Genomic DNA, 17,073 nt, shown 5'->3' with positions numbered 1-17,073 from the left:
AATATGATGAGGGGGAAAAATTAATGCACAAACAATGTTTTTAAAAAAGACAAATCTAGAAAAAATATAACTATTACAAATAATCCAATTACAGTGAATGGATAAATAATTAAATATTTGCACTTTCCCCTTAACCAAATTAACTAAATTATTAACTAAATAATTTTTGTCAAAGAATTAGATGCCACTTAGTAGTGCAACTGACTTAAATGAAAAAAAGGCATAAAAATAAAGAGTAATAAAGAGTAATAAAAATATATATATAGCTCATATCAAATATAGATCTGCACCAAAACCACCAGCGTAAAAGTACCCGACGAGAAAACACAATCCTGGTTTTAGATTAGGAAACAAACTATGATTGTTATTAAGTAAAAAAAAAAAAAAAAAAAATCCACTAGGAGACATGGAACGCCGCCAAGCTAGTCAAACGGGGGTTTACGCTTTCCACTCCAAACTGTGTGAAATCGCTGAGCTCTACATCCCTCCTAAGCATATGTAGGCTAGATAACTGCATCAGGACCATCCGCACAAACACCGCAGCTTCCCTCATGGTGGGAGCTACATTAATTAATGCGCTGATCGCCTTCTTGTCACCCGACATGGCTTCTGAGGCGCCTGTTTGAGAATCTCCACTTGAGCACTGAACAGCCTGGGTCCTGTAGCTCGTTGTCGCAATTACAATATCACGCCAGTCTACTGTGGGAAAGCCTCGCCAGCTAATTCAGCCGTGCCAGTGAAAGACCAGGATAAAGTGGGAGTCAGGTGTGTTACCTGGAGATATAGAGCTGCTCAGAGGGTAATTACATTAGAATGAGGATGGAAGGCGGCTTGTTAGGGTGACTTTGGCACAGCTGAGTGAAGCTGATTTACAAGTTCTCGAATTGTTAGTACTGAATGTTTAATTTCTGATTTCAGTTTTACGTGACAATGAAAAGCTGCCTATTAGATTAGCAAACAATCCTGGCAAGAAATGTCTAGTTACACTCAGAACACTATTACAGCAAACTGAATACTGCACAGTACAATACACTATACGCAAAATATACTGACATTCAGAACAAATGAGTCAAATTAAAAATGTTACAAAAACTGACATTATTGTATTTGATAAAAAAATAAAAAATACAAAACAAAATAAAAACGCATGCTGTTTTTGCAATATCTCCACTGCTGGATATGCAGATTAAATATGTGGGACCTAAATCTTCCTCTCTTCAAATCCTGGCTATAAATTGTGACATTCAGCACGAGAGGGAAAAAAAGTCTGCCCTGCATTTTTACTATGCATTTATGTGCCTGTATTGCACTAAAATAAATGCAGAAGAGATTAAACATCTTGAAGTGAACTGATGGGAAACAGGCATGCAGCATAATGAGATATTAATTCATGCTGTCCTTTTCGTCCTTACAATTACCCATGTCATTGAATGTTTACAGTCTGTTGCATCCTACGATGCAAATGAAGTGTTTCCAAAATTAGAACATTGCTATATAAGGGATACACAGGTAGTGCAGTACAGTGCACTCTAAATGGAAGAAAAAAATGCACTCTGCTCATGATTGTTGCATTTGCTGGCTGTTTTGATAAAATGTTGCTACATTTTCCAGTTATTTGACATGTATTTTTTTTCTTCAGTTGTCAACAGTTTTTTACAAATTACAAAATACTTGAATGTAAATGATTTTTTAAAATTCATTTGTAATTTGTAATTATGCTTCTGTCATATTTATTTCAGAATATAATCCTTACAATTACCCATGTCATTGAATGTTTACAGTCTGTTGCATCCTACGATGCAAATGAAGTGTTTCCAAAATTAGAACATTGCTATATAAGGGATACACAGGTAGTGCAGTACAGTGCACTCTAAATGGAAGAAAAAAATGCACTCTGCTCATGATTGTTGCATTTGCTGGCTGTTTTGATAAAATGTTGCTACATTTTCCAGTTATTTGACATGTATTTTTTTTTCTTCAGTTGTCAACAGTTTTTTACAAATTACAAAATACTTGAATGTAAATGATTTTTTAAAATTAATTTGTAATTTGTAATTATGCTTCTGTCATATTTATTTCAGAATATATTTTTTTTTTATGTTTATATATATCATTTTACATAATGTTACTATTGGACTATCATGTATGACTGCCTGAAGCACTTTGATTAGAGAATTTCAGTTTGAGTTATTCCACCTCTGACTCAGTCTTGAAGATGACACACTCTCTCTCTGGTTGTGAACCGTCAGGCTTTGACACCAGCAGCAGTTCTCTGGGCCTCAAGTGAGCTCAAGTGAGTTACTTGTACCTTTACAGTGCATCCACCTGTGAATCTCTTTACACTGAGGTTTATATAAGCCTCTCAGGTGGAGCATAAAAGAACGCTTCTTCACACCCACATCGCGGAATACATTTCACAGCGTCTGTGGTACACCAGCACTATCTATACAGAACAGAGAACATGTGTCATGTTAACATCGTGTCCCTATGTGTGAATAATAAACATGCATGCCATGTGCTGTATTAGCAGGAGTCATACTATGACATGATGAATGTGTGTAGTTTTTGTAAAATGCCATTGCTTTGAGGTTGCTCGGCCATTATCTGGACTAGCATGAGGCAAGCTCATGAAAATGGTAATGAGCAGAGAGTAGACAGGCCAGCTGGTCCTTTTGGACAGCTTTTGTCATTTAATGGCCATTAGAGTAATGCAGGACCTTTTGCTGACTTTTGCACCAGCCATATTTGAGAAGAGAGAGCCCCAGATGCACAATGTTTTTTACTTCCGTGTTGCATGTGTTATTTTCCCAGTTATAAAAGTTAACAATTTTAGGTCACAAACAGTATAACAATTAAATCAACAATCAGAAGCTCATTTAACACACCAATAGAATGAGAAAGATATTTTGTCTGTGGCTCACTTCACTATAAGAATTGGTAATTGTATCTTTAACCCTCAGAGACCCATTGTGGCAAAATTGCAACGGTTGCAATTAAATCAAGTTTTTTTTTCTTCCATTTTTAATACTCAAAATGGGTTAAACCCGTATTTTAACACAGAGTTTCACACTATGAAATGTTTCATAACAACAATTTTGGCAGGAACATATTTACAATTTGAATCTGCCAAAATGCTAAAGTTATGCAACATTGCTACTGAGTTTGATTTGATACAATTCATTTTTTCTTAAATTCCAAAAATATTTAGTCATATTTGTTATTTACTTGTATATTTAAGAATTTAACAAAAAAAAGTTTTTCACATCCATTCAATAAACAGTCTAAAATTCAGATAAATATTCTAAATACATTAATGCATTTTTGTCTGTTTGTTTTTGTTTTTGTCCATTTTGAATGTGCCAAACTACAAAATAATATATAAATGTAATGCTTTGTAGCATTTTCTATACCATGCACATAGAAATGCATAATATCATGTTATTTATGCGTATGTAACAAAAATGTCATTCATATCATAGATCAATATTCAATATATGTTTGATGTATTTTTGTAATATTTTTACTAGGGATGCACCGAAATGAAAATTCTTGGCCGAAGCCAAACAAAATGAAACACTAGGCCGAACGTCGAAAACCGAACATAGTTTTTCGCATTTTTTTCACCATTGCATAAATTAAAAGCCAAAATGTGCATTTTACTTAGCTTTTCAAAGAAAAATCTATTACAAAACAACAATTTTAAAATAATTAACACTGAATATTTTTTTTTTTACATTCTAGCAGACACTATACCAACAAACCACAATTTAACTTAATGTTAACAAGTTAATACAATAATTTTTTTGCCCACTTTTGAGACCCCCTTCTTGAATCAGTTATGTATTTTTTACTGTGCAAATAAATGCAGCCTTGCTGAGCAGAAGAGACTTCTTTTAAAACATTAGAAAATATTACAGATCCCAATTTGAACACTACGTGTGAGCAGGGCCGTGAGGGCCCGGTGTGAGGTGTGGAGCGCGGCCCCCTCAGTCCATTCGCGGTTCCGTGGGTGACCGCACCAGTTGCACCGCCCAAAGGACAGCGGTGTGTGAGTGTTATAATAACTGTATTAATAGATCTGTTGTAATTATCATCATCATTATTATTGTCTTACTTTTCTTATTTTATTTTAAAAATGCATAAAAATGTTACTGAGCAGCTGACGAGTAACAGTTTCAGCGCTGAATTTCCTCGCGCGTTGGACTTTGAACCCTGGGGCCGTGAGCTCATGCAGCGCTGTTTGAATACATGCAATCTGTGTATGCATTAGAAAACATAACATTCTGCAGTTTGATTACAGGCCATTTCACAATTCCAATCATTATACAGTAACCAGCAACAACTACACTTCCTCTTCTCATCAAAGATATGAGATGCAGCATTAAGCAGTCTCTCGCTTTCGGTGCTTATATAATGATTTTTGCGTCTTTTGTGGACAATTGCTTTCACACTGCCGACATGTTTGCTCGGTTGGAATTGCATTTTTTGGTACAATTTATTCGGTCTTTACGCTTATTCGATCAAAAACACAGAAAGAGCTGGGTTTTTTTTTTTTTTTTGCTATTTTCGGCTGAATAATTTTGGTTGCTGAACATTCGGTACATCCCTAATTTTTACTTCAATTATGAATTTTTAGTGATAAAAAAAAATTGCCAATAAAATGCATACAATTATGAATGAATGAATGATTGAAAAAAAAAATTTGTGTTTCTTTCTTCCATTTTGAACATTTAGGGATTGAAATTTGGCTAAAATAAGCATAATACAAATTTAGACAGTGCTAAAGAGCTGCTAGGAATGTGCAAATATACTTGTGAGCATATGATCATTTGATTTGTTGTCTGTCAGTGGCAGCATGAAGAAGTCGGAACTCTGAAAATCCGGTCTTTTACATGTATTTTAGTATGAACTTGGGCCATAATAAGTAAACAAAGCACAGCCATTTAAGAATACATTACAAGAAAAAATTGCCAATAAAATGCATACAATTATGAATGAATGAATGATTGAAAAAAAAAATCTTCCATTTTGAACATTTAGGGATTGAAATTTGGCTAAAATAAGCATAATACAAATTTAGACAGTGCTAAAGAGCTGCTAGGAATGTGCAAATATACTTGTGAGCATATGATCATTTGATTTGTTGTCTGTCAGTGGCAGCATGCAGAAGTCGGAACTCTGAAAATCCGGTCTTTTACATGTATTTTAGTATGAACTTGGGCCATAATAAGTAAACAAAGCACAGCCATTTAAGAATACATTACAATTGCACGCGTCTCATGTGCATAAAACAACCAGCGTCCTCCTTAAAGTTATTTTGCGTGGAAAAAGAAAAACTGTATGTGACATTTATGTATGTAAAAATTTCCATTGATATTTTTGAACTCGGCATCATGAGATTAGGTCATATTAGGTCTTTTTTCACAAATCAGCAGAAAGATGGCCGTGTAACTTATTACACAGAAGTTTTTTTTTTTTACACAAGCTTCAGTCTGGATCCAGAACACCTGAGAAGAGATGATGCAACTCCTCAGAGGACCTCAGATGATGCCAACCCTGAAACAACATACAGAACTACCACATTTTGCTATAAGTTTGATTGCATCATATAATAATTGCTGTTAATATTATTCATCATCTGTTTTATTACGTCTTATATTGATTTTTCCGTTCTGCTGGTTCGTCTGGTCAGAGGAGAACTGGCCCCCCGACTGAGCCTGGTTTCTCCCAAGGTTTTTTCTCCATTCTGTCACCGATGGAGTTTTGGTTCCTTGCCGCTGTCGTCTCTGGCTTGCTTAGTTGGGGACACTTCATTTCCAGCGTTATCGTTGACATGATTGCAAAGATATTATTTAAACTGAACTGAGCTGGATGTTGACATCACTGAATTCAATGATGAACTGTCTTTAACTGAAAAATGAGTGTTTACTATTGTCATTTTGCATTATTGACACTATTTTCCTAATTAATGCTGTTCAGTTGCTTTGTCACAATCTGAATTGTTAAAAGCGCTATATAAATAAAGGTGACTTGACTTGACTATAAATGTAAGACTTTAAAATGCCTTTTTGTTTACCATGTTCTTGACTACAGAGATGCAAGCACAGGTGCTCTGCGCACTCTCTGGGACTTTGACATCAGATCTATGATCTGCAAAAGAAGCATTTATTAGAAATACAAATCATTTGTAACATTATAAATGTCTTTACTGTCACTTTAATGCATCATTTTCATGAACCCTAATCTATTTAATGCATCCTTTCTGAATAAAAATATTAAATAATTTTATAATAAATAAATAAATAAATAATGATCCCAAACATTTGAACATTAATATAATATAATATGCATGGGATTGACATTAATCCCAAAGTAATCTTCATTACATTTTTTCAAAAGATTAGCCAAGAAATGGTGGGAGTAGCCCCTCCAAGGATTAAGATGATTTCCAATGAAGATTATGTTGGGATTTTATATAACCCTACTCCATGCACTATGACCTGCTGTGATGAGCAATAGCCTTCAAAGAAACAGCAAATTGATTTCAAACACTTCATTTTCATTATATGTGTATCCGTTTTAGTGCAATCAGAATAAATTGAATGCTTTCTGTTGTTTCAAGCTCTGCTATTCAAATAATAGTTATGGTTCATAAATGTGGCAAAATTAATACTGTCGCTAAATTGATGCATTTTAACTGCTGTTAAGTTTAATTTTAAGGCAATTCAATTTATTTTATTATTATTTTTTGTCAGCGCCAGCATTTTGGATCATTTTCACAAAATGGCATAGAATATTTTGAATATTAGAAAATTGTGTTGCATGAACCTCTGAACACACAATATATCAAAAGAAAGAACAGCATCTGCTTTTAAACAAAACACAACAAAACCAAACATTCTAGCTTCGTGATTTTTTCTTCTTCCCTTGTTTTTGGATCCAGAGATTCTGTACTATTTCAGAAAGTGCGTAATAGCACCCCCTACCATATAAACCATAAAAAACATGGCTTGCCGGGAAACTCTGTCAATGGCGGCGGGAAAGAGTTAATCAACACAAAATCACTATATACCAAAAATCTCATCCGGGCTGTATCGTATAATCCGATTAGCAACAAAGAACAGAAAAAAAAAACTATTTCCACAGTGAACATCCCAACTTTAGAGATGAGCTGATGACAAGAGTTTCTGTCCGAGATTTATGTAATCTGTGATGCAACTGGTAAGACTATCAAGATGGTCACCATAAGGATCAAACACTGGCACTTTTTTCAAAGAGGTCTCTACTGGACCAATAGTGGGGATATCAGGGATGGATGCAACACTTTTTGCTTTATATAAAGTTTTGAGACCCAGAAATCTACGATGTATAAAGACTGATGTTGTTGGCACTGGACTGCCATTCAATCAATGTTCTATTAACATTTTGGTAATGCTGAAATAGAGCCATATTACACTACTGTTTATGAGATAATGTGCTTTTTATTATGTTTTATTTTATTTTTATTGTTTTATTTTTTTCTTATTTTAATTTATTTTATTTCATTATTATACATTTTTCTGCACCAGTGTTGTTATTGGTATTGGTAACTGAAATAAAGCTGAAATAAATTAGATGAAAATGTTGTCTTGGCATTTATCTAGAATACATAAGTTGAAAACAAAACATTACATTAAATGAAATCAAGTTATTTTAATTATGTATGTATTTATTTATTTTAATACTAAAATATTGTTCTGCACTCTTGAAACATTTTATTGTGAGTATTGCTGCTCACTTCCGAGGGAAGTCGTGGCCTAATGGTTAGAGTGTCGGACTCGTAACCTAAAGGTTGTGGGTTTGAGTCTCGTACCGGCAGGGATTGTAGGTGGGGGGAGTGAATGTACAGCACTCTCTCCAATACCACAACTGAGGTGCCCTTGAGCAAGGCACCGAACCCCCAACTGCTCCGTGTGTGTGTTCACTGCTGTGTGTGTGCACTCAGGATGGGATAAATGCAGAGCACTAATTGGGTCACCATACTTGGCCACATGTCACGTCACTTTATTGTATGATAAAATGTCAGTGTTGTTCCTCATTGGTGATTCAACAGATAAACAAAAAACTACATCTGCTAAATGAACAAATATGATGTAAATGGATAATCAACTGGACTACTAGTATCCAAGGCAAAGTTTGACCATGTCAAAGTAGGTGGGCCGTCTTTGCTAAACCGCTGGAAGTGCACCAGCTACAGTATGTTAAATACAAACCTGACCACCTCATGCTTGCATGACCTGATTTTTCCTGCAGGACTTTCCAGATAAGCGTCTTATCTGCTCTGAATTTTGACAAACATCCACCTCCAGCAAGTTCTCTCAGCTCAGTGGAAAATGTAGCAAGTGAGAAAGCATTGCTGACTGCAACATTTGTCAATTACTGAAAAAAAAAAAAGCGATTGCAAAGTCACCCTGAGGCCCAAACGATGGGAGGGCTGAAGTAGACCAGTCTGCATAAAAAAACAGCCTCTCAAAGTGTTATGGAGATGAAAGGGAAGAGACTGTAAGAGAGGAGAACAACAGAGAGAAGAGACACAAAGGCTCTTCACCAGAGTACATTGATTGAGGGGACAGTGCAAGTGCCAGAACAATGAAACACTGAGCGAGTTAGTCCCTGTGTGCCGTCCACACTGTAGAGATTGTTTTTAATGATAAAAGACCGTTATGGGTGAAAGGGATAGTTCACCCAAAAATGCAAATCCTGTCATCATTTATTCACCCTCAAGTTGTTCCAAAACTGTATGAGTTTCTTTCTTCCATTGAGCACAAATGGTGATGGTACCCAAACAGATGCTGGTAGCCATAGACCTCCACAGTATTTTTTCTTCTTCTCCATATTATGGAAGTCAATGGCTACCGACAACTGTGTGATGACAGAATTTGCATTTTTGGGTGAACTATCCCTTTAAGTTCCCTTTTATCCTCACATATTTGTTTAGAGCTGTTTTTTTTCTTGTAAACGGTGCTTGATTTGTGCATATTTCTCTCCTGATTCAGACCAGACAACTTTTTCACTGGAGAAAAGACAGTGTGGTTTGAAGTTAAAAATGTCTTGATGGATTTGTTTCTTACAAACACAAGTTAATTGATACTTGTGGATTATTGTGATGTTTTTATCAGCTGTTTGGACTCTCATTCTGACGGCACCCATTCACTGCAGAGGATCCATTGGTGAGCAATGATGTATTGCTACATTTCTCCAAATCTGTTCTAATGAAAAAACAAAAAGCTCTGGAAATTAAAAAAAAACTGAATTTGAATGCTATTACTTGTACTGCTGTTTCAGACGGGCCCAAGACTCAATCTCTGCTGCAGGGAAACGTTAGTGAAACCAAACTTTTGCAGTTAATGAACTTTTGCAGCCATAGAGACTAACAGCCAAATGATACGAGATGAGATGCACGGCGAGACCCTCCGTGTCAAGGGCACAGTACAACAAGACTTCTCAACTCCCACGCGTGTCAAAAAACAATGCCCTGCGTGTTTGTTAATCTAACCTTGATTCAATGACTTCTGTATAGCACAATACTCCATCTCTATGGAATATATTCACTGCTGAACACAGTTCGTTCACTGCATTAAACCAGGAAAGACCTTGCAATTAAAAGTAGATTATCTAATATGGTCACGTAACCTGCAGAGGCTCCAACATGTGCACTTAACAAAAGAATAACCCTCTGAAAGGACCCACCAGACTGCTGCAAGTGGACCACAATGGAAAAGAGTGAATGAAATATGACTACTATATTGAGCCCTGCTTAAATATCTCTGTCCCTGCTTGTCAGATTAAGATGGATGATGGGGACTGTTATGTGACATGGTAATGCATCAGGAAAGAATATATGACTCCTGCGCTCTCTGGCACAGGACCGCATTATAGTTTCGCCAAATTCCATGTGTTCTGTCATTTTCTCGCTGCAGTGGGGTGAAAAATTGCTGCATCTTAAGTGCAGTCGTTGGCTTTTTTAGATCTTGGCAGCGTTTATAATCAGAACTAGACATACATCATGGCGGTGAGAGAATAGCAACTGATCTTCTTCCCTTTCTTTTTGGCTTGAAATAAAACAACCTCACACCCATGCTCAAACAATATGCAAAGACAAATTATTTTGGGATTATTAGGACGTCAAACTTAAAAAGGAAACCAAAGTGTGTCATATTGTAACAGCAAAAGCTGAGCACAACAAATGCAATTGCACTTCTAGAGAAGAAGAAAACTTCAATTGCAGGCTTATTTTATTATACTAACGTGGCTCTTTATATGAAGAGTTCAGATGCAAAAGCCTTCTAAAGTGCCTTCTAAAATGTTCTTCTTAAATGGTCTTTTTTTTATATTTATCTGATATGAAAATAAATGGTTAATTAAGTCAATTATGTCTTGGAAAAACATTAAAGGGAAAAAAGTTAATAACTAAATATCTTACTTTAAACTGCAGACTTTGGCATGTTGGCTCAGTTTGATATGTTGTTGATCACTTTTTCAGAATTAGATGTTCTAAAGATATTTCCATTTTCCCATTCCTATGGTAACTGTAGAGTCTTAATTTATGCAATATGTTTCCACAACTAACATTTAATGTTAAAAGACAGCTTAAAGAGGACACTGGGGTGGCAGACTCAGCTCGACTTTACGTTCCATACAGTGATGGTCTCAGTATGAATGTGGTGATCAGCGTGACGCGAGCATTAGCTCTCTGCGGTGTTTCATTATGCGCTGCTCTGACACTCATCTCTCATCTGCTAACGTACCCCAGGGGGCTGTGCTCTTCGGATGCTTTTCCACACACGGCCCTAAATATCCCCCCCTACATTCATTTGTTCCTGAGAACTGTACTTAACTGGTGGTGATGTAGCTTACGAGAGTTAATGGGGTGCAAAACTAGAGCTATTGCTTTCCAAATCAACTCCAGTAGATGCTCCAAGAGAAAATTTTTCACACAACGCATGTTTATGTTGGCAGATTTGCAGCAGCTCTACATCTGGAGGGATTTTTGCTCTGTTCCAACATCTAGTGTGCTGCTATGCTGTTTGCTGTCTACATTGGTTGCTGTCTTCCAAGGTAGCAACTACAATGGAATCTCATTATTGACCAATTCTGAATGCTCTAAGTAGGCATGAACTCATCCATCATTCAAATACCACTAATACGAAGCAAAATGAAACAAGTTCATCAACCTTTAACAAAACAGAGTTAGTATTTATTAAAACATTATGAATCCTGGACTCAATGCAGAGACGATGAACGTGTCAGAATGGTGGCAATATTTTTAGACCGACCCTCCCATGTATGATATGAAGCTAAGTTTAGATATATACAGAGACGAAGATATACTTTTGGTTTCATGAATATATTAAAGATCTAGTCTCACATATAGCCAAACCTTTGACTTCAGCTTAAGAATGTCTATATTGTGGCTTATTCTGGCCAAGGACTTTCCAGTTAGACCAGTGTTTTTATTGCTAACTAAAACTATCAAAGACATTTTTCCAGTTACCAAAAAAAGTTGAAATAAAATAAAATGAATCTTAGATAAAAAAAAAATAGCATGAAGTATGAAACTCCTAAACTGGAGGGATAGATAAATAAATAAATAAATAAATAAATAAATAAAAGTAGCCTGCATAAAAACTAAACTATATAATAACATTTAAAAATAATAAAAAACAAAACAAAAATATATAGTAGAGTCTTAATTTATGCAATATGTTTCCACAACTAACATTTAATGTTAAAAGACAGCTTAAAGAGGACACTGGGGTGGCAGACTCAGCTCGACTTTACGTTCCATACAGTGATGGTCTCAGTATGAATGTGGTGATCAGCGTGACGCGAGCATTAGCTCTCTGCGGTGTTTCATTACGCGCTGCTCTGACACTCATCTCTCATCTGCTAACGTACCCCAGGGGGCTGTGCTCTTCGGATGCTTTTCCACACACGGCCCTAAATATCCCCCCCTACATTCATTTGTTCCTGAGAACTGTACTTAACTGGTGGTGATGTAGCTTACGAGAGTTAATGGGGTGCAAAACTAGAGCTATTGCTTTCCAAATCAACTCCAGTAGATGCTCCAAGAGAAAATTTTTCACACAACGCATGTTTATGTTGGCAGATTTGCAGCAGCTCTACATCTGGAGGGATTTTTGCTCTGTTCCAACATCTAGTGTGCTGCTCTGCTGTTTGCTGTCTACATTGGCTGCTGTCTTCCAAGGTAGCAACTACAATGGAATCTCATTATTGACCAATTCTGAATGCTCTAAGTAGGCATGAACTCATCCATCATTCAAATACCACTCATACGAAGCAAAATGAAACAAGTTCATCAACCTTTAACAAAACAGAGTTAGTATTTATTAAAACATTATGAATCCTGGACTCAATGCAGAGACGATGAACGTGTCAGAATGGTGGCAATATTTTTAGACCGACCCTCCCATGTATGATATGAAGCTAAGTTTAGATATATACAGAGACGAAGATATACTTTTGGTTTCATGAATATATTAAAGATCTAGTCTCACATATAGCCAAACCTTTGACTTCAGCTTAAGAATGTCTATATTGTGGCTTATTCTGGCCAAGGACTGTCCAGTTAGACCAGTGTTTTTATTGCTAACTAAAACTATCAAAGACATTTTTCCAGTTACCAAAAAAAGTTGAAATAAAATAAAATGAATCTTAGATTAAAAAAAAAATAGCATGAAGTATGAAACTCCTAAACTGGAGGGATAGATAAATAAATAAATAAATAAAAGTAGCCCGCATAAAAACTAAATATATAATAACATTTAAAAATATTAAAAAACAAAACAAAAATATATATGAAATATAAATGATAATAAATAAAATTAAATATAAATGATAATAAATAATAAAAAAAATTAAATAAAAATAGATATTATAAATAATTAAATAAAATAAAAAGGAACCTTTTGTCTGGTCATGATTTCTAAATTTCTCAAGTTCCTTGGATTGTGATTATGCCAGAAATCCTGCGTCCTCCACAAGCTGAGCTGTGACACAAAAGCTTCCCTCGGCATCTAAAGTTGATGAAAGTTTGCCCAAATCATTTGTTTCAATGCGTCTGAAAAATCAAGGAAGGAAACTGATGGTTTGCCTCTCATTTGGTTAAGATCTTTGTGCAATGCTCTAGTTGCCAGCAGCAATGATGGCTGGCATTAGAGAATAAGAAATATGCATGAATGCGTTCCCAGAGGAAGAGATTGGCTGCCATATCCCTGTTGATAAGATTAATGGGGCATGAGGTGCATCAGAGTGAGTTTATGGAACTCCTTCTGAACACCTAATGAGACGACTACGTCTGAAAAAGCTTTTAGTGCACTTGAGCTCCGAGTTGTGACCTCTACAAAAGAAGAGTCACATTTATTTGTTGTTGTGTTTTGGCACAGTACCTCAGCATCTGGAGGACAATAATGAATTGGCTTCTTCTCTGAACTTACAAGCAGCTTTGACAGTCAACATTAAGACCTCTGAAAGCATCGTGTGCACATTCAACAATTAAAAAGTCTGCTTTTGATGGATCTGAAGGTCACTTGCTTTGAAAGGAAGCTGCAAGTTATTATTGTGTTTGGTTTTACTGAAAAGTAATCTCAGCTTCAGAATGCAGAACTGGAAAGAACCTTACAATCTGGCAAACTTTAATCCGATTGGCTGATATACAGTTTTATACAGTCCGCCAAGAAACAAAATTGTGTTTACAAGCTACTGGGTTGAAAAAATTGAGCACTTTTGCGGAAGAATTGTTTTTTTACTGCCATCAAACCTTTAAAAGAAACTGTTTTATTTGAGATACTATACATATTTTTTGCAGAACTGTGCAACAAAAAATAAGAACAAATGCATTTATTAAAGTTATTAATATATTTTAGATATTTCCAATATAATTAAATACTCAATATATTATTATAATTTATATTAACAATTTTATAATTTTAAAAACTACTATTTTTTTTTATTTGCTCACCAAGGCTGCATTTGTTTGATCAGAAATACAGTGCAGCACAGAAATATTGTGAAAAGTATTGCAATTTAAAATAACTCTTTTTAGTTTGAATGTATTGTAAAATGTCATTTATTGCTGTGATCAAAGCTAAATTCTCAGCTTCATTACTCCAGTCTTCAGTGTCACATGATCCTTTGAGAAATCATTCTAATACGCAGATTTGCTGCTCAAGTACATTATTAATGCTGAAAACAAAATATGTGCTGCTTAATTTTTTTGTGGTACATTTATTTTCAGGATTCTTTGATGAATAGAAAGTTACTAATTGAAACGGAAATCTTTTGTAATATTATAAATGTCTTTACTGTCACTTTTGATCAATTTAATGCATCCTTACTAAATTAAAGTATTAATTTCTTTAAAAAAATAAATAAATAATAGTGTTCCTAAACTTTTTGAACAGTAACATATATTGTTGTTTTTTAATACTAATCTGTGTATAGCATTTGGATATACAAAAAGTCTGCTCTACATACAAAGTCAACACATTTTCCATGATTTTCTGTGGCCTGTAGCACGAAGCGAGATGAACCAACTCGGAGTTGCAGAGTAAGTTCCGAGTTGACAAAACCGGATAAAGCCAGCCTGGTTTAGATCAGGTTCACCGGCTCACAAAGCTCCATATAAACGTTCTTTGTCAACTCAGAGTTTGAACCAGAGTTTGTCATTAACTCTGGAGCGCGTGCACCTGAAAGTATGACACGCGCAGCAAACAGCCAATCACACGGAACGTGGAGAGCGTCATTTGGATATACTTATCGCGAGAGTCAGCGCAATTCACTTTTCTGCTGAAGATTAAGAGATGCCGTTATTAAAAATTTAATAAATGTAAATGCATTTACAAGAAAGAGTCCTTGCAGGTGGTATTTGAAGCAGAAAAGCAAATGTCATACAATGGAGTAACAGCCATTAGAACTGCTCATGTTGCTCCCAAAATTACTAAATTCACTGTGGATTTTTCAGGCATTTTTACGCAAATCAACTTTGAATGAATGAATGTTTATTCATTCCCTTGGATTTGACCCCATAACCTTGGTGTTGCTATAGCATCATTCTAAAAGCTTAAAGCAGAACAGTAGATCTTTAAAAAATATAATAATAATAATAAAAACAATGTTTATTATTATATTTGAATATACTTCAGTCATTATAAATGGCCCCACACTTTGTACTTACTTAACATACTTTACTTATTTAACTTGCTTAACTAACTTTACTTACTTATCAAAAAATACATTTATTAATTCCCTGGGAATTCCACAACCTTATGCCGAGCTCACACTGCACGATTTTCAAACTCGTCGGATCGCCGTTGTTTTCACACTGCGTGACTATCTGGGGTAGCATTCAGTCGCTGCTGTGTTCACATTGCACGATGGATCGGCGACAGGGGGTTTCACACTGCATGACTTCACAATAGGAAGAATCGCCGACAGCTCTGTCTGGTCCGCAAACTACGTTTCACAACAAAACACACGCGAGAAGTGATAAGGAAATAACGCGAGAACCCGTGTGCGTCAGACCGGAGTTCTCTAGCAAGACTGTAACTATTACAAAAAAATATATATATATAGCCCGCAAATTGTCTGTGAGCTGATTTCCAGCTACAAGGAGAACAAGAAAAACAGATTATGCAGGAGGGAGATGCAGGGAACAGGGATCGGGTGTTCTGCAAAGAGAGTTGCAGGTAAATAACTTTGCAGTAACTGTTATGCTGATGTTGTGTCTGGTCAAGCAAAAATGTTTGTGCTTGTTTCTGTATGATATAATTGTTCATATATCTATTACAATACTGATATTCTGGTCTATAACTCCTCCCCGAACTTCTCTCTGCCCTGTATCTTGGTCTCTCATTTGCTGTAGGTCATCGCCGATGGAGTTTTCAGTCAGAAATCATTGCACACCGTGTGATTGTGAATCGCCGACAGCTCCAGATATTTAGCATGCCAGATATTTTGCGGGCGTCGGCGACGTGTCGGCGATTCCCTCAGATCGCATCTTTGATAAGTCACACTGCATGATTGTCACTCGCGTGAACGAGCACTGATTTGCCTCCGATTTCGGGGCATTTGTCAGCGATTTCGCAAAACTTGTCGGTGAGTGAAAAATTAATTGACACATCATAATGTACTCCAGAAGTTTCATGCAGAACTGTGTGGTTTCTAATAAAAAATAAATAACATAATACATATAATGAAAAAATGTTGTTACAAAAATAACTAAACATAAAAAATAAAAAAATTATAATCACACTATTATAAATCGCACATTTAATTATTTTATAATAATTAAAATATAATTAGATTTTAAAACTCATTTTAAGTAGAAAAGCAAATGTCAAAACAGCAGAGGAATAGCAACCATTATAAACTGGTCATGTCTCCCAAACTTTTAAAAATGACTACATTCTTGAACTTTCATGCAAAACTGTATAGTTGTTCATAATAAAAAAAATTGTAATACTAATAATATAATTTTTTTTATAAAATATTAAATGTTGTAAAAAATTTTTTTATTTTATTTTACTTTATCTTATGATATTTAGATAATATTATTATATTTTAAAACTAATTTGAATCAGAACTTGACTGTCAAGACACCAGAGGAATAACAACCATTACAACTGATCATGTTGCCACGACTTTAATTAATATTCTTTATGATATTAAGGTTTATTTTGAAGAAAATGGTTGCTGACTGCATAAAACAACAACGTTATACCAAGAAAATGCCTCCCCAGCCGGAAGACACTGCTTAAAGCAGCCTGAATTGGTTTGTTGGTTTAAGGCAGTTATTTAGCTAAAAGCCACCAAAATAGACCAATTTTACCAACTTATCCAGACTGGGAGCCAGCCGGCTAACCACCTTGGGTTGGTTTAAAAGGTTTTCAGCAGGGTCTCTGCCAAGCTAATGTGTGAACAGTAATGGGTAATCTTATTACCAAGCGGTCAGGACAAATGACCGAACCTTCACCTGGCGCAAGGCACAGACAAAAATAAAACTTTCTGAGAGCA

Source organism: Sinocyclocheilus grahami, unplaced genomic scaffold (genome assembly GCF_001515645.1).
Source record: "Sinocyclocheilus grahami isolate Dianchi unplaced genomic scaffold, SAMN03320097.WGS_v1.1 scaffold1056.1, whole genome shotgun sequence".
Lineage (NCBI taxonomy): Eukaryota > Metazoa > Chordata > Actinopteri > Cypriniformes > Cyprinidae > Sinocyclocheilus > Sinocyclocheilus grahami.
This window is presented reverse-complemented; position numbering follows the sequence as displayed.